Genomic DNA, 19,843 nt, shown 5'->3' on the forward strand with positions numbered 1-19,843 from the left:
ATATTTAAACCAAAGCAGCTGTTCTCTGAGCTCATGGGCCTGCCCAAGGCTCTTGTGGTAACTTCTCCCTGGAGCCAGATGAGCCTGCTAGTAAGCCTGTTGTTAGCTGACAGGCCTTTGGACTCCTGGGGAGAATTTTCCCAGTAGCCATTCATTGATCAAGGTTGACATTTCTGTGATATTTCTGACCAAGAGGGCCTGGTAGTAGAATCTGATGATCTGGTTGAGTTGAAATTTCCTGAGAGTAGGTGAAACATCTACCCACTCCCCTCTAAGCCCTTTGCCCCAGAGCAATTCTCAGACCAAGCCTCTGCACCTTGGAGCCTGGGGTTCTCTTCTGAGGCATTTGCAAGTTCAAACCTAAGGCTAGCTCCAAGACTCTTGCTGTAGTCCCTCTGCTGCAACTTGATACAAAAAGTCCCCCTGCAACCTGCCACAACTCTCCCACCTCTGTCTGGTGTTCCCCACAACACTGTGCCGCAGTTATCCAGGATGCTTTCTGTCCCAGACATACCAAACCCCGTCCTTCCACAGACCTTTGGCTACTTCTTTGCCTTTGCAGTCCCAGAACAAGTCACCTCTTTGCTATCCCACCCCCATCCTCCAGGATGAATTGTCTCCTTTCTTTCTATAACACTCTCTGCTCCTCTTTATTTTGGTATGTATCTCATTATATTGCAAACCTTTATTTTTGTACCGACAAAAAGCAATATTTATAGAGCACTTTCTATGCATGTCATGCTTTAAGTAGAGTATATCATGCAATTCCTACAGCAGCCCTCCAAGGTGAATATTATAATCATCTCTATTTTACAGTTGCAAAATTGAGACTTACAGTCAGTGAGTAACTTGCCCAACATACTGTCATTATAGGTGCTCAATACATGTCTGTTGAAATGAAAATAAAATTAAACAAAACAAACAGAATCTTCCCAGGTAAGGACCTACCAAAGTGTCTAGTGTGATCTTTTTCTTTAGGCTACTGCCCCAGTCCTAGCTCTAGAGAAAGAGGAAAATGAACTCATCAGTGAGTCAAACCTAGACTCAAACTCCAATTCCACCTGAATTTAAATTAGCTATGCTTCCGTGTTCCTTTCTGCAAATTGGGGAAAATAATAATATCAACCTAATTTAATCCTTAAAGCAGATAATTCTATCCTGCCTGAGCTGGATTAGAGAAAGGGGTAGTTTATGGTCTATGGGAAAGTGTAAAGGATTAAATGGAAGAATATGTAGAGAGAGAGCAACTAACCCAGCTTCTGCCACATTTATAGACACACACATTGATGTCTTGGGACATTGAAGTGCTTGGACCTCAATGATGTTGATGATGTCTTATATTGACATGTAGTGCTTTATACTACTGCATAAGACCCAGTCCCATGGATATCCTCCTTTAGCCCTCACATAAACCAAGTATTACTATCATTACCCTGCTCCATTCACTTAGCCATATGACAACCACTCCAAAACTTAGTGACTTCAGACAATAACAAGGTAACATTTGGCTTCCTCATAAACCCACAGTTTGAGCAGGATAAGTCCCCTTCTTCAGCTCCCCTCTGCTCCTTTCAGCATTAACTGTTCGGAGGATTAAATTAAGTTGATATTATTATTTCCCCCAATTTGCAAATGGGAACACAGAAGCAGGTAGAACTGGAGTATGAATCCAGAGTTAGCTCACTGCCAGCTTGAAGAGGGTCAGAATCTTCTGAAGGCATTCATCTATCTGGCCACTGATGCTGGCTGTCAGCTGAGACCTTGGCTGGGACTCTCAGCCAGAACCTACACATGACCTACCTGCATGGTCTGGGCTTCCTTGGTGGCCAGGTTCTAATTCAAGGAGGAAGAGAAAGAGAAAGAAAGAGCATGCCAGCAGAAGCTATATGCCTTTTTAAGACCTATCCTAGAAAGTCATGTGATACCATGTCTGACACTTTCTATTGGTTGAGACAGTTCTCAAAGACCTGCCCAGCTTCAAGAGGAAATTTCATAGAAATTTGACAAAGTTCTAAAAGAGCACATGAGGCTGGAAATACTTCTGTGACCTGTTTTGGCTCCCATGAGTGGCAGAACCAGAACTTCAACCCAGGTCTCCTGACTCCAAACCCTGTGCTTTCCCCACTGTACAATGTGCCTTCCAATTTCATCAATGGATTGCCATTTCAGAAAGGTCCAGCCCTGCCCCACAAAGGCAGAAGTCCCTCTTTCTAGCTTCACTGCCAGGTGAAGGGGGAGGCTAACTGAGTAGGGGGAGGCTAACCAGGAACTATAGCCAGGAAGCTCTAGTGTGCAGGGATGAGGGTGGAAAGGAATGATGGGAGGTAGTGTCTGGGATGTGTAGTTCCACACAACAGCAGGAGCTAAGAAGACTGTGGGTGATTTGGGGAATTTTGGAAAATGGGAATGTTTTATCAGCCTCCATGAAAAAGAGAAAACTTGGGGAAGGGGACACAAGGGGGGTAGTCCTGAAGGATAGACAAGGAATGGCAAGGGGAATTGAGTTGTAATGAGAAGAACTGTTTATTAGTTTAAAAAAGTTTAACTTGAAACTCACAGCCTCCCTAGCTGTGCTTACAGATGTGATTACGACTCATGCTGCTGAGCCCTGGTTGATTCTAGTGGAAGAGATGCAGAAGCACTGATTTCTTTACAGACTGTCAAGTGATGGAGCACACAGCCAGCCCTTCACCACACCAGGACTGGGGCACAGAGGGTCAGTAAGGGGCCCTAAGAAATCCCCATCCAGGTCCAGGAGTAGGAAAGAGGAGGCTGTAGAAGTCAGGGTTTGGGCCATCTAACCCTCAAGAGTCTCTTGGAAAAATTCTGTTGGGGCCTCTAAGAGTGTTAACAATTGTCCTGTTTAGTTAGGCTCCATCTGATTTTCATCCTAGGCAGCTGTCCACCCAGCACACACTCACTGAGAAGCCACACATAGCTGGGATTGTCATCTCTGCTCTACCACTACATATCTGTGCAACCTTGGGTTAGTCACTAAACTTTATGAAGACTCAGTTTCCTCATCTGTAAGATGGAACAATACCTAATCCAAAGAGTTGTTGGGAGCCTTGAAGAAGATTGTATAGGTTAAGTACCTACCACAGGATCTGACCCAAAAGGAGTCAACAAATGGTAAATTTCACTCCTACCCCTTTTTCTCTTAATCTTTTACCCAAACCCAGAAGCATGATTCATCCCAAACCTCATCCAGTTCAGACTTATAGAGTCAAAAAGAAGCAAAGCTGATAAAGTGCCATGGCAGGGATTGGGGACAAGACACTCTTAATCTTAACTGTAATGGCCATGTTTGCCTTCGGGGGTCTGTGGTATAGGAGTCCTGAGGCACCAGCCTCCACCATGAGAGGAAAGAAGAGGGCTAGGAGGGCTCCTCTGTCACCCTGTGCTGTCTGTCCTTAGGTCCAGTCAGCCCCAAGCTCATCCTTCAACATGCCACTCTATTAGGCCCACTGAGGTACCAGCAAGAAAAAACAGAGCAGGGCCAGTAGGAGAGGGGCTGTTTGTACCCTTGTCAGAAATAAGGCCCTAGGCTCACTATGCCTCACAAGTTCTCTTTTCATGTTAGCTCCCTCTGTCCCCACCCTCTCTTCTTGTGGACCCTCTCAGCTCACCAGAGAAGCCATGCTTGTCATAAAGGAGCCCTGGGCTGTGGCCTAGGAGGGTTTCTCTTAAGTCATTCTGCATTGGCTCTGACATCTGAGGCTCCAAGTGCCTCTTTCCTTGGACTGGGGTTTGAGTAGAGGGCACTATAACCCCAACTTTCCTGTGGAAAATTTGTTATTCTCACTCTTGTCCCTCAGTGGGGTCCTTGGAGGGTCTCAGGCTGCCTCTCAAAGCTCCTGTAAGAAACAGCCTCAAATTTCACCTGTGGCTTTATTTTGAGACTACCTACAGACTGAAACAATCCTTCCCCTCCCTCTTTCCTTTCCTGGCAGCTCCAGCATCCTCCAATTTAGTCCTACCTAGGCCGGATTGGGAAAGGAGGAAGGTTATGGTCCATGAAAGAATCATGTCCTGGACTTTATGGGGTTTGCAGCAACCAGGTGCAGCGCTGGGTCCGCCCTTTCTCAACAAGAGCCAGAGAACTGAAATGCAGGCTCCATGGGGCAAGGAGGAAGTGGTGGGGGTGGGATGACAAAAGAGAGAGAGAAGATAAAGAAGAGCTATTTTGTGGGGGTAGAGGGCAAGTCCAGGTAAGGAGGGATAAAAGGAGGCTATGCACAGTGTGGTCATGTCATAACCAGTAAGTGATGTGGTCATGTCATAACCAGGAAGTGATGGGGGACAAGAAGTTTCTGCAGGTTGACAGAGGCTCCTGACTACAGAAGTAGATTTGTTAAAAATCTACAGAAGTAGATTTTACACAGAAGTAGATTTGTTAGGTGCTGCGCTGCATTTGAAAAGAGCCCATAGCCACTTTCCAGGAGCCACAGTTCACAATTCCCAGAGGCCTCATGGCCAGGATCTTTCCTTAAGAAACCTACTCATCTTCCTCAACCCAGACCTGCTCCAAGAAGGACCCTCTATGCAGCTGGAGATAAACGCTCCAGGAGCAGGAAGCCCCAATATTTATCTCTGGGTTATTTTCACTCCCAAGAACAAAGGAGCTTTCTATTCAGCAAGTGGCAAGAACCCACTCTTCTGACAAGCTATAGATCACCCTGTGGAGGGCAAGAGGGGCTGGTCCAATACTGGGCCTGCTTCTTCCTTCTGCCAAGACCCTCAGAGAAGATGTCTGACTCATGGCTAGCAGTAGGGTCCCAGGAAGAAAGCAGAAATTGTGTAGGACAAACTGGTTTTAAGAGCTGGAGGCCAGGACAGGGCAGGAAGATGGAGAATTGGAATGACCCACCCTTCAGAAGGGATAGTAACCTGAAGCATGAGTAAGAAGCCCTCAGCAATCCTTTCTTGGGTCCACATTCTCAGGCTTCATTCAGTACATTCATGTGAGATAAAGGATGTCATCTGAATCACCTGTAACGCTTTAAAGAGAGGGATATAAAGGTCGACAGTACAGGAAAAATATATGGTAAATTCATCATCTCCAGCAACAGGCACAGTAGCTGAATTTGTTTCCTTCAACAAATGCATTGGCATATATATAGATACACACAGAGATACGCATATATATATATATATATACACATATATATATGTATATATATACACACACACACACACACACACACACACATATATGTATAAGTATAAACTATCCATTTTTTACAGTTTGGTAAGAAATTAAACATAGTGTTGTACAATATTCTTTTTACACCTAATCATAGACCTTGTAAATCATTCCATATTTATACATATAGAGCTGTCTCCTTTCTATTGACTTTTTTATTAATTTCTCAATAACCTATTATATGGCTATTGGTAGGGATGTAAGTAATTTTCCAACTTTTTCTGTTACAAATACTGCTCTAGCAATACCTGTTAACACACTCTTGTGCAAATATATGAATGCTAGCAGGGTCATTCCTATAAGAATTGTCAGGTAGAGCAAAGGCCATGAGTATGGGGGTTTTGCTTGTTTGTTTTCTTTGATGAATATTGCTAAATTGCTCTTTATAGTGGTTCCATTTACTTACACAGATACCATCCATATATAAGAGCACTAGTTTTCCTGCCTTGTGTTATACAAGGTTTGATCCACATTAGGTAAGAAAACAGCATTTCACTCTGATTATTTATGATTTGCATTTCACTCATTACAAATAAGTTTGGCAAACTTTTTATGTTTGTGAAAAGCCATTTATACTTGAGATAGCTTTTAAAATATACACATCTCTGGGTTATAAACTCAAAAATCTGATTCAGTAAACTCCCAAATTAGTACTTTTATAAATACTCAAGTGATTGGGGTAGATAACATTTCTTAAGTAGAATGTAAACAACACAATCTGTAAAAGAAACAATTGGTAAAGCGAATTTCAGTTAAAAATCTGAAAGTCTGTTCATTAAAAGAAAGTTAAAAAAAAAACAAGCAACAGACTGGGAAAAGATATTTGGTTATGAATATAAAGAACTAGTAACCATAATATATAAAAAACTCCTACCAATCAACAAGAAAAAGAAAAAAAATCAACCTCCTAATTTTTTAAGTAGACACAAAACATAAATAGACACTCTATAAATAAACAAATGAGGGTTGGGGGCGTAGCTTAGTGGTTGAGTGTTTGCCTAGCATGCAGGAGGCCCTGGGTTTGATCCCCAGTATTACAAAAATAAATAAATAAACAAACAAATGATAAATGCATGTATGAAAAGTTGTTTATTTCATAACTTTTCAGGGAAAGGCAAATAAAAAACACCAGTAATACACTGGTTTATATTTACCAACCAACTCTCCAAGGGGAGGAAAAGAAGGCTCTGATTTATAGCATTTATTTGTTGTGAAGAGTCCCATGATGGCTAATTTCAAGCCACCAATTCTGAATGCCTAATTGGGAAGATATTCCCAATTGACTTTCACAAGCCCCACTTCACACCCACCAGGAAGACTAAAAGTGAAAGACCGACTGTACCAAGTGCTGGTAAGAATAGAGAGCACTCCTTGCTAGTGGGAATACTAATTGATACAATCAGAGAGAAAACTGGCAGTATCTAGTAAGGCTAAATGTATACTGAACTCACAACATTATACATCCTGCAGAAATTAGTGTATATGTGCTGGCTAATTTTATGTGTCAACTTGACTGGGCCATGGGGTACCCAGTCATTTGATCGAGCATTATTCTGGGTGTGTCTGTGAGGGAGTTTCTGGATAAGATTTACATCTGGAGGGCAAAACAGATTGCCGTCCACGCTGTGGGTGGGCCTCATCTACTCAACTGAAGACCTAGCTAGAACAAAGAGCCATGTAAGAGAGAACTCTTCCTGCCTAACCCCTTGAGCTGGGACATCTGTTCTTTCCCACTTTTGGACTCAAACAAAACATTAAAATCAACACACACACACACACACACACACACCCCTTTAAATAAGCAAATTGATTTACTTTAAGACAAATCATAACAGCAATTACCTTTGAGGGAGAGGTCAAAGGAGAAGCATACGCAAGGGAAGTTTCTGCATATTGGAAATGTTCTATAGTTTGAGTTACAAGAGTGTAAGAATCCATTCAGTTGTATGCTTAAGATTTGTACCCTTTGCAGCTTATATAACATCCCCCAGTAAAATTTTTAAATAAAAGTAATGTTTAAAAATGACCAGGTATTTCTGATGGTCCACCTAGTAGAGGAAACAAAGGACTTGACAATCTAAATTTCTCTTAGGACTAACATTGGCACTTCCTGCACTGTGTGTTGTAATGTAGAATTGGGTCTTCTATGAGAAGGTCAGCTCCTTGAAGGCAGGCTTATTTGGAATCTTCTGCAACCACTTGCCCATAGCAGGTGTCAAATAGATGCTGGTGAGTTCAATGTCTATTCTGTAGCCCTGTCTGTACTTTATTCAGTCCTTACCCCCACACTCTGCTTCTTCTTCTCACCTTTGCCCTGGGGCCATTCTGTCTGTTTCTTCTCATATTCACAGAATGTTAGCCCTCAAGGAACAGGAAGTTTCCCACAGAACTATAAAAGGGACAAATTGTGCTGCACTCACTTCTCAGCACTGAGGGAAAAATATAATTATTTGTTATGCTGTCTTAAAAGAATATGGAGAGAACTACATGGAAAACAAAGGAAATAAGTAAGGAGACCAGGCAAGGGCTAGGACAACAGTCCAGGCACAGGCCAACCAAGATCCCTTAAAGTTCACCAGGGAGACACAGTAAGCTCATATCAACAGACTCCAGCTACGATATTGCTCCCTGAGGCTAGGGATCTGTCTTGTTCATCAGTGAAACTAAAAGGTAGCTGGGAGGTGAGAATTCAGGAGGAGAGGGTTCAGAGAGGAGAACTGTGGATGATGTTAAGACAGAAAACTAGCTGAGCTCCCAGCTGAACTGGTCTAGTGATAGTTATAGAAGCAAGATGGGGGCTTGGGTCAAAAATGCCTGCTAGTAGTCCTCTGAGAAGTGGTTGCTGAGGCTATCGTTAGATGGCATATAAGCAAGAGAGAAATGGGAAGAAGAGGGCTGCAGGGACTGAATTCCAGGATAAGAAGCATGGAGGGCAGCAGGAAATAAGAGAGAAGAGTCAGGAAAGCCAGGCATCAGTAAAGTCAGTGGAAGAGCTTCAAGAGGAAGGAGGTTTCGGATCAATTCTAGCTAAGAAATGGCTGTCATATCCCTGAACTGGAGTAATCCAAAAGCAGAAAAGCTTAGCAGAAACATGTGGATATGAAAGAGAAACAGATAGGCCTTGGTCCAATGATAGCTCTCTTGCCATTTAATTGGGAAGTCTTAAGCAACTTATGTAAGCTTCAATTTCCCAATTGGTTGAATCTTCTGTTTTCCAATTGGCTAAGAAAGGGGGTTAGTCTGATCTATATCCCAAGTTTCTGTAAGTATTAAGTGAGGTATATAAAAATAGATGAAATGTATAAAAATGCCCAGCATAGGGACTGGAGCACAGTAAGCTCTTGGTTATTCATTCCTCTTCTCTCCCCTACTGTGCTAGTTTCTGATGTTTGATTTTTGATGCTGAGCCAATACTGCTTACAATAGCATGGAGTGTGAGAGATCTTTAAGTGCTCATGGACCACAAATGGAGCCTGGAGGGAGCCAGGGCATGTAATCAAGCCACCGAACTTGACAAAGCTCTTCCAGATGCTTCAGTCAGTCAGGAAATGGTGGTACCCTGAAAAGAGCTGTTTCAATAGGATAGGGGCAGGACAGGGTGAGACAGCCGAAATACTGGCTGCCTTTCTTTGACAGCAAGAGGAAGAAGACAGAACTGCCATTAAAGGAATATCTGCAAAAGATGGGAATGTCCTTGGATGGGGAGCAGCCTGAAGTGTGTGTGTGGTCAAAAGAGCCAGGGGAGAAGACAGGATGGAGGATACAAAAAAAAAAAGGCTAACTGATAAACAAATACTCCAAGAGGCTGTGAAATAAAATTAAGAGCACCAAGAAACAGCTACAACCCAGGGGTGATCCAGGCTTCATAACTTGGGCCTGATATTAGTATAAATTGTATGTGGGAGGGGGCCTACAGAAAAGAAAGCAAAGTTATGAATACATAATTACATAGAAAAGTGTATACAGTAGCTCTTGGCACCCATAGGGGATTGGTTTCAAGACACCCCACAAACCCCAAACCCTGAGGACATTCAAGTCCCTTGTATAAAATGGTGTAGTGTTTGTGTATAACTTATGCAATCCTCCTGTATACTTTGAATAGGTTCTAGCTAACTGGTAATACCTAATACAGTATAAATTGCTGTTATATTGTATTGTTTAGGGAATAATGACAAGGAAAAAACTCTGCATATGTTCAGTACAGATGCAGGTTTTTTCTCAAATATTTCTGAGGCATACTTGGTTGAATCTACACCTGCAAAACCCTCACATATGGACGACCAACTGTATTTATTTAGAATAAGAAAATCACTCCCAGCAAAAAAAAAAATTAAGTTGATAAATACCACAAACATCACAAAGCCCAGAAAAATAACACATTTATTAATTCAACTGCCTGATCCACCTCAATAATACTTTCAGGGAAAAACATATTTCTTCTGCTCTTTAATGATCCCTCCTACATCAAAACTTTGTTGTATCATTTTCTATGGAGATTATAGAAAAATAACTCACTCTTTCCTCTAATATGGCTGATCAAAATTTGTTTTTTACAATTGATGGCTCAAAATTTTCTTTCTGCTTCACAGCTTGATAATGTCATATAAATTTTTAGGATTGTTATCACATTTGGGAAAACCACTATTGAGGTCCTTTCATGGATGAGCAATGGTATTTCAGACCACACCAAGTTTTGCACAGTGACTCATCTTAAGTACCCTTTGAATTGACAGTATCCATTAACCAGTTTGTTGAGGTTTTCATTGCAGTAGTTTGTCATGAGCTTTGCAGTATTTCACAGATGTCAGTATTTCATGTCCAATGAACTAGAAATTTAACATGGTTCATGTGATTCAGTGATAAGTTGAGAATTATAAACACATGACTTTATGGACAAGTGTTCTAGATATGTGTGGGATTACTGTCAAATTGTAACATACATACAAACAGGAATTCTGATCAAATCACAGTTTAGATCAAAAAAAGAAAAATGTATGATGTTATAATTGAATATACTCCTGATAGGAGAGAATTTCTATTTTGGTGTGGCAAGAACCAAATTCTTGCTTATTGTTATAAATCTCCATCAACAACAACAACAAAATACCTAGACTAGTTTATGGTGCTATAGCAAGTTGATATGTGGGTCCCCAAGTTATACATCTATGTCCTAACTCCCCAAACCTGTGAATTTAACCTTATATGGAAAAAAAGTGTTTGCAAATATAATTAAGAATATTGGCACAGTCCTGGATTATTCCTATGAGCCTCAACTCCAATAACAAGTGTCCACATAAGAAATAGAAGAGCAGTACCAGATGTGGTGGCACATGCATGTGATCCCAGCACACCGAAGTTTGAGGCAGGAAGATCATGAGTTCAAGGCCAACCTGGGCTACATAGTGAGAAAAAAAAAAAAACAGGGGCTGGGTGTGTGGCTTAGTGGTAGAGCCCTCGCCTTGTAAGTGTAAAGCCCTGAGTTTGGTCCCTAGCCAAAAAAGAAAGAAGAAAAGAGAGAGGGAGAAGAGAGGAAAGGGAAAGAAAGAGGAAAGAGAGGAGGGAAGAAAGGAAGGAAGGAAGGAAGGAAGGAAGCAAGCAGAGACCGGAGTCAAATAGTCACAGCCCAGTTACAACCGGCAGCACAAGAAGCTCAAAGAGGCAAGAAAGGACTTTTCCCTGGGATCTTTTCGGAAAGAGCAGCCCTGTCAACACCTTGGTTTCAGACTTCTGAACTCCAGAACTCTGAGCTGTTTTAAGCCACCTAGTTTGTGGTAATTTGTTACAGTAGCCCCAGGAACGAAACTAATACCATGTTTTCCAAACTTTGTTTCTTCTCCACTACCCAAATATTTGAGAAATGGAGTTGCGAAAGGACATGCTCACAATTTGAATTGTCCTCCATCCATGCATCTCACCCTGCCAGGCAGTATAGAAAAGACCTGGGAAGCCCTATCCAATGCAGAAGGTGAGCAACAACCTAACTACACCTGGAAGTGACCGAAAGCCCCATAAGTGATCTCACTAAACCCAGACAGGACATTCTGAACTCAGCATTACTTTAGCTGGAGCCCAACAGATCATCTCATCCCCTTCAAGGTCACTCGACACAGCAGAAACTCAAAAGTAAAGAAATCAATAAAGAAAAACCAGACATCTATCTTCACAGTCATAGTTAAAAGATATGACTTCTTTCAACTTTAATAAAACATATCACCCCAGAGAGGCACTACTAGGTCTCCTACCCCAGGTCCTTGGGAGGAGTTATGTAAGTGAGAGGCTCTGAGCTTGAATTCCTGGCTTCATGGTAATTGACTCAGGGTTGGCCTCCAGCAATAAGGACCATGTCTTTCCCTGAGATGTAAAAATCCATGGCCAGCCAGAATGTGTTACAGTGGGCTGTTTCTAGAAGGAAAGTGATACTGAACTAGAGCACAGGAAGGATTGTGGAGAGAGAGAGGGAGAGAGAGAGAGAGAGAGAACAAAGGGCCCCTTTAATTATACTTAGAAGAGGAGAGAGGAAAGAAAAGTGTGGACTCACTGCTGAGGCTTTCTGAGACAGGAATGATGTCAGCGGGCTGGAAGGAAGGTGAGTATGTCAAATCAGATTCTGCTTCTATATTCTAAGCAAGATTTTTAAATCAGAAAGAATGAATATTTACAAGTTGATTTAGAAACAGGAGTTATGTGAGAAGCTTCCTCAAGTCCAAGGCTTTGCTAAACACAAGTTTCTTGGGTCATGTTTTACTTGTGGATGAAATGATCCAGTAAGATCAATGCTTGTGAAGGCCAGGAGAAATGCTGAAGTTGTGTAGCTGAACAGACACAGTTAGGACTTTTTCAAACAGAAGAGAGAAATACTGGTGATTGTAGACTGTCAGTGTCAGGCCATATTATGGGACAGATTTTGAGTGTGTGTGTGTGTATGTGAAACTTTGAGACAAGTTTCCATGTTATTTTCAGGTTCTCAGAGAGGTTTGTGACTCCTAAAATGCTTTAAAACCTCTGATAAAATATATTTTAGGAGAAATGTTTTTTTAATCCTTGAGTTGTATTCTTTTAATCTCCTCTTTCCACAGCTGGTGAAACTGAGCACAGGAGGAAGAAAACTTACTCAAGGTCACACAGCAAGGTGGGAAAGAGTTAGGACCAATACACAGGTCTTTGGCTCCAAGTCAAAGGTTTGTTTCTTCAGTCTCTCTCTGCCTCCCATGACACCATCTTCCATTTACATATAAACTTGCACTAGCTTTTCCCAAAATGCTTTTTGTCTCCATCAGAAAGTATCAAAGATGCCAGGAGTTCAGCTGTAGGAGCAGAGCATGACTTGTGAACTCTGTGCACATGATCCCACTCCTGAGAAGGGACTGGCAAATCTGGAACATAACCCTCAAACCAAAAGGAATCCCCCTGGATTTGGAAATTCCCAGACATTCTTTGGAAAGTGAGGAATAAAGCCTGGGTGTATGGGGGAAACCATGGGAGGTACTTGACCCTCAACGGAATGTGTTTTAACAATCATCTGGGAAAGGATGGCCAGGAACTCTGGGAGCAGAGCGGGTTTGCCAAAGCTCCTCTGTCCTGCCAAATTCATCTCACTTCTTTCATAAACTCTCTATACTGCTGGATTAGGGAGAGGGAATGAAAATGGTTCATCTGAATTTCTACAAGCTCTTGATGAAATTGCTTATAATAGGAAAGAAGAAATGCAATTAGTTGTTTGATTCACGGATAATTCAGGATTCACCCTTGTTCTGCTCTGTTGAAACTGTTTGTTAATGAAAAGGATAAGAATCTTCAAGGCATGTTTACTAAATTTGCATACAAAGTCAAACCAGAATCATTGACCTTTCCATAAATAAACTTTTATCAAAAAGCTTCTAAAGGAAGAAGCTGAGGGCATAAAAGACACTTCATCCTGCAAGAGCTGAGTCCAGAAAATAGACAAGGACACAATTACAAAGAAACAAAGGGTAGAGACACACAGGTGCAGATGGGCACTGGACTGCTCAGAAGTTGAAGTGGTTCTGCTAACAGGAAGGGAGATGTTTGGGAACAAGTTCTAACAAGAGTTAGGGCCAATCCTGGGGGAGCTAGTTACCATCACTTCAAAATGAGAATTTATTTTTCTAGAATGTGGTATCACTTAAAATGTTGAAACAGGACCTCAAGGTGCTCCCAGGAGCAGAGGACACAGACACAGAGCTCCAACAGTGCAGGGTGGTAAATGTGTGCTAGACTCAGCCACTCGGATCCATGTGGCCCAGCCTCACCCCCTCCCACTGTACTCCAGCCACATGGGCCTCAAAAGATCAAGCAGCTTCAGAATTTAGGGCCTTCACATCAGCTCTGCACCCACCCAGAATGCTCTCCCACTCCTCCCCAATCCTGTGCCCAACTAAATCCTTTATATCTCAGCTCAAATATTGCTTTCTTGGAGAAGCCTACCTTGACTTCCCATCGATGTTTCTCATAGCACTTTGCTTTACTTTGACAGCATGGATGCAATTTATAACCTTTTAAAAGATGTATAATTATTTAATACAACACCATCCACTGTACAGTAAGTCCCTAAGAGCCAGGCTAAACATGTCTGGCTCATGACTGGATCCCTTGGGATTGTTCTCCAACACTGTATTGTGTTTGTTTAAAAAAAAAAAAACACACAGAAAAAAAGAATGGGTTCTGATTATCTACCATTATATAAGAAACCATCCAACATTGAGCATCTTGAAACAGTGACCGTCTTGTTCTCCACCCCACTCCAGTTTCATGGGTTGATAATTTGGGAGTGGATCAGTTGGGTGATTCATCTCTTCCACATGGTAACTGTGGAGGTTATTCTATGGTGTCTGCAGGCAGATGGTGTGGCTTGGACAGTCCAAGCTATCTGTGCCCACATTTCTAGTGCTTTTGATGGCTGAGAGGCTAAACTCAGGCATGCTGACCTGAGGGGTTTCGCCAGCATGTTGTTATCGAGATAGTCAGACTTCCTATATCAGTGTTCCAAGAAAGCTAGGTGGAAGCTTTGAGAACTTTACAGCCCACCCACCTTGAAAGTTCCAGATATTCTACTGTGTGCCATTGGCCAAGCTGGTCACTAAAACCACTCTAGATGAAGAGAAGGAGTTAGTGATCACCCCCACCCCACACCAATGGGAAGAGTGTCAAAGAATTTGCAAGAATCTCTTATGCCATCACAATGGGGAAAGAAAAAGGAGAATGATAGTTACCTTTTCAATGGCCACTGTGATGTCCAGAAAAGATGAAAAAAGATAGAATTCACATAGGGAGATCAATTCAGAACCTACTAGAAAAAGAAGTGCAAAAAAAATGAGAATTTAAATTTTATCAACTGGAAGGGAAAAGAAGGCATGCATTTGAGAGATATTTTAAGAAGCAATAGAGTCTTGTAATCCAGCCTTATCCATGGTTTCATTCTCCACAGTTTTTCAGTTATCTGTGGTCCATTGTAATCTGAAAATATTCAATGGAAAACTCCAGAAATAAACAATTCACAAGTTTTAAGTAACTTTTATTATAGTATATTATTATAATCATTCTATTTTATTATTATTATTTATTGTTGTTAATCTTTTACTATGCTCAATTTATAAATTAAACTCTATCACAGGTATGTATATGTAAGAAAAAAATCATAGTACACATGGGGTTTGGTACTATCTGTGTTTTCAGGCCTCCCTTGGGGGTCTTCAAACACATTGCCCACAGATAATGGGGACCACTGTAATAGCAAGACCCTTGGCTCTGGAACCGTACAATCTAATTTTAAATCCTGATTCTATCACATGCTAATTATGAGAACTCTGCAAAGTTAGTTTTCTTCTCCAGTCCTCAGTTTCCTCACCTATAATATGGAAACGATAATGATAATGATAATGAGAGACCAAAGGAGTTAATCAGGAAAAAAAAAACGATAGCAATTTCTGAATGTACTAAGGACACAATAAATATTAACTCTTAAAAACAAACCAAAACAGCAATAGAGCAGAAGAGAAATCCAGGGAGATTTGAAGCGTGAGAGGCATTGTCTTGAGGAGGATTCTTTGGTATTTGATGGAGCGGGCTGCAGAGCCATGCATAGCAGCTGGTCATGACCCCTGCTGGCTCTGGCAAGAAGACAATGACTTCAGTCCTAAACCACAAGTTGCTGAACTTTACCAATGACTTGAGTGAGCTGGGAAGTGGATTTTTCCTCATATGCTCCAGATAACAGTTTTCTCTGGCCAGAACCTTGCTTTTGTTCTAGTAAAACCTGATACAGAGATCCCAGCAAAGCCTACCCAGGTCTCTGACCTATACAATTATGAGATAAGAAGTGGGAATTGCTTTGACTTGCTGAGTTTGTGGTGATATGTTACCTAGTAATAGAAAACTTGCTCTATCTGTTCTCTATAGCCACAAGATTTCTCCTTGATCTATTGAACTAATTCTTTTAGTTCTTGAAATCTACTCTCAAAAGTTTCCTTCTTGAGAGTTCTATACTGGTGACCTTATTTTATGTTTTGGTATGTCCCTTTCCACCCTTGTATTTGATACATTTCCTACTGTATACTACTTGTCCTGTGTTTTCCATGTATACACTCACATACATGCAATGCTAATACACAAATACTCACAATATAATGCATAATAAAAATGAATAAAACTTTCTAGATGTCAAATTTTGTCTGAAGATCAAGTATACTGCTAGGAGAAATAGGAAGGTACCCTCTCCTAGGTATGCTCTATCTCTCAGTGATGTGAGGTATTTTGAGGTATTTTAACGTACCAAGTGCATAGCTGTACCAGTCTTTAGAGTATTGCAAACCTCCCTTCCCCCCCAAGCAGGGCTGGGGGTGTAGCTTAAGTGGTAGAGAGCTTGCCTAGCAACCATGAGCCCAGGAGTTCAAACCCCAGTACTGCAAAAGAAACAGGAAAAAAATACCACAGGACCTACACATGGTTACTCATTAGGTTTATTGAATTCAGTACAAGTAAAGGAAGTAGAGCAAATAAAAAACACAGATATTTGAAGACTGAAGGAGCTGAAGATACTCTATAAAACAGCTTAAAGTTTATTAATATAACATGCTAACTCCATCAGATTGATGGCTTGCTCTTTCCTACTCTTCCTTCTTTCAGGAAACGTCCACCCTCTTCCACCCCTATACAAGGTTCAGGGACTACAGTATGAGGAAGACACTGTCCCTACATTTACTCCATAAGCAACAAGTGCAATGCAATGTCACAAAGATTAGGTCTTGGGAGGTGAGACATTTCTTGGTACAGTCTGGAGCGTTCCAGGCTGGTGAGCAGCACCAAAAAGCTACAGAGGCCTGTCTGGTTGGTGGTTAGGGTTGTATCGGCATGGCCAGAGTGTGGCATATGGTGGGCTTGGCAAGAGCACAAGCTAACAGGGCAGCGTTCAGATCCAGAACAATGTTTACCATGCTGGACAATGTGTGTCCCGTCTCTGGGTCTGCCTAGTGCCCTTTCACTGAAATACCCAGAAAGGCCCTGAAGCACTGCCTGCTATCTCCTTGCAGGAGAAAAGATTGGAATCTGTTTGTTGCTGTTCCCAGGTATTTCTTCAAAGTGCTTGATACAGAGTGAAGATGTCAGTTGCAGGTAGGGTTTGGCCACCAGTGCCCCAGGACATTGCTCTGTGCCTTAGGTCCTAAGACTGAGTTCCACAATCCTATCCCAACTTCCTGTGGTGCAGGAGGACAGACCCGCATCTGGGCCCATTGCTGCCTTCACCTGCCACCTGCTCCCCAGGAGCCAGAAGAGATAAATCCCAAGGTCAGGCCTTGCCAGGCTTCTCAGGAGGGTGCCATGGAGTTTATATGTGGCATCTCTACCCTAACACTCCCAGGGGCAAGCAGCGTGGTCTTTTCTCATTTAGCTCAAAACTGCATAGCAGGACCAATGGCACCATCCCAGAGGGAGTGACCAATGAGGTTGGACACACTCCTCAGAGGGAGCATCCCCTGCCAATGAGCTCCTAGGAGCATCTGACCCAGTTCTAATGCTGACACCACCACCAACCACACACACCACAGCCCTGTGTGGCACCCTAACCCATCCTAAGCCCAAATCCTACCTCCCTCTTCCCCACAGCAACCTGAATGCAAGTCCAGGCCTACTGCTCAATGCTAACATGACATAAAACAAAAGAACTCAAATATCAAGTTCACCTCCAACAAATCCTACACTGCTCTCAGCCCTCACTTGAACTCCAATTCCAACCTCACCTTGGTCACAGGATCTGTGGAAGGGAATCACCACTACCCCCACAATCTGGTGGTCTTGACTGACAGCTGTCTGCAATTTATAGCTTGGAATGTGCCTTAAACCATTGGCCTTTTGGGCTGAAAATCTCATAGGAGACTACTGCCATTGTTAAGAGATTTAGTACACAGAAATCTGGAAAGTACCAGACCTTGGAAGTCCATAGCTGAGAAATAGTTGCATTTCAGTTATTTCCTCCATGATTATTAGCAGATTGGGACAGAAGTTCTTAAGAAACTCTTCTCCAGTCTGCAGGAGTCATCAGGAAATGAGTTATCTTCAATTTGTAAATGAAGAATAATTGCCAGCTTCTAGGAAAGGAGTGCTATGTCACTGACAGGAGAGTCCAAAGGGAGAAACTAGGTTTTTAAAGAGACCCCAGAATGTTTAATTCTTGCCCACTGTTCAGCCTCCTCCTGAGCCTGGAAGACGGGTTCCAGGTGCCCTGCCTGTAGCTCACAGGGGATGGGGTCGAATAGAGGTGGCTAAATGGGGTTTCCCAAGCCTGGCTCAGACTATGAGCCCCTGAGGGAAGTCCCAGGGATGTGCTCTGTGGAGCAGGTGAGATCAGTCTAGAAATCTGACTCCAAAATGGACTGTCAATCAAAGACAAGACAAATAACAGAGACACAAAGCCCAAAGTCTGAGGGGAAAGTGGAGCAGTAAAGGCCAGAAGGAGAAACAGCCAGTTGGAGCAGGAAAATGGTGTGGGGGGCACAGGGGAGGCAAGAAGTCTGAATTAATCAGTCTGTACCCCAAGTAGTTTTCTACTCTCACAGCATGGTAGACTCCTTTTTGAGGTAGACTTCTTGGTTTTTTTTTTTCAGATTCAGCAAAACATGGAAGAAAAAGTTTGTAAAAGTAAATTAAAATGAACTACAACCTTTGACATATGTCATGGTCACTCAAAGGGGCAGGACATTATTAGCAGTTAATAATTTCAAGGAAGTATCCCTTTACCATCTAGGCTCAGGTACTAACATCTAATGGGGGTGGGGGGAGAGGGGGAATCTCCTGCTCCCTTTCTTTGTCTAAGAGCACAGAGCCTCTTGAAAAGAAGCCAAGGTCACAACTGATGCTAACAGACAAGAGTTTACTTCCCACACCCTAGGGGAAGCAGAGATGCATTCAGAAAAGGGCTCTTGGTCCTCTCCTATGCCTGGCATGTCCTGGGCACTAGTTATAGGACAGAAGGTGTCACCCCTTCCTCACACACAAAGGCTGCACACTCACCTATACAATCATTCACATAGATTTCACTATATGCATATGTCACATCACACTGACATGCACACACTCACCTTGCACACACAGCACACTGCCACACCATGCTGTCACACAGGCGGTCACAGATGGATATGCATGCACCAAGCAGTTTCCCACTCCTACCTTTGTTTCTCCTCAGATCCTGGTGTAAAGCTAACTGTAGCATTTACTGTGATGCAATGTGATTAATTACATAATGTCTCTCACCAGTTTTCCTCAGCCAGGAACTTCCTGAATTCATTTCTGGAAGCCCATCTTCCTGGTGCTTGGTGTTGTTTATTGCAGAACATTGAATACCATGACTAAGGGCTTTGGTTCAAGAAGCAAGCTCTTTCTCTCCCTTTCTCTCTCTCTGCCTCTCTCTCTGTCTCTCTCTCTCTCTCTCTCTCTCTCTCTCCTCTAGACTGGATTGTGTGTTGAGTGTGAGATCCAAGGGAACCCTCAGGAAAATGCTGGGCTTTGTGACAAGGTGTTCCAGCTCAGTTCTAGGCTCTGCCCCTCAGGCCAAATGCGCACAGGCTGTACGCATTGATCATCTCTGCTAGTCCGTCCCACATGTGCATGCGTGGGAGGCCTGTGACCTTGTGAAAAGAGGCAGAAGAGATGTCAGCTCTGCATGGCAGTCTCAAGGCTCCTCCCACCCAATACTTCCCTTTCTCCTCTTTGCCTTTCACAACATTAGTCCCCAGTAAACCTTTCACACACTTAATTCCAAAGGAAGGAGGAGGAGGGAAGGAAAGGAGGAGGCAGAGAGGAGGAAAAGAAGGAGAAGCAGAGTAGCTGCCCCTCCACAGTGCGTGCCCACTGGTGAAGTCTAGGTCCCACTCTCGCTGTCTGGGAGCTGACATCAGATTCCTCAGCTCTGGAAGGTGGAGCATAGATGCCCAGAGCCTGAGATGTGCTCCCCACTTTCATGAAGGATGTGGACAAAACTGAGCAGCTGATAAGCCTCAGGGGAGGAGAAGGAGGAGGGGAGAGGAAGGAAAAACCAGATGAACCTTGGAGCTCTCCTCCAACATTTGTGGAGTAGACCACAAAGGAGACGGCAGCCCAGTGCCTGGGACTGCCGAAACGCCACAG

The sequence above is a fragment of the Castor canadensis genome, chromosome 12, assembly GCF_047511655.1.
Source record: "Castor canadensis chromosome 12, mCasCan1.hap1v2, whole genome shotgun sequence".
In the NCBI taxonomy this organism is placed as follows: Eukaryota; Metazoa; Chordata; class Mammalia; order Rodentia; family Castoridae; genus Castor; species Castor canadensis.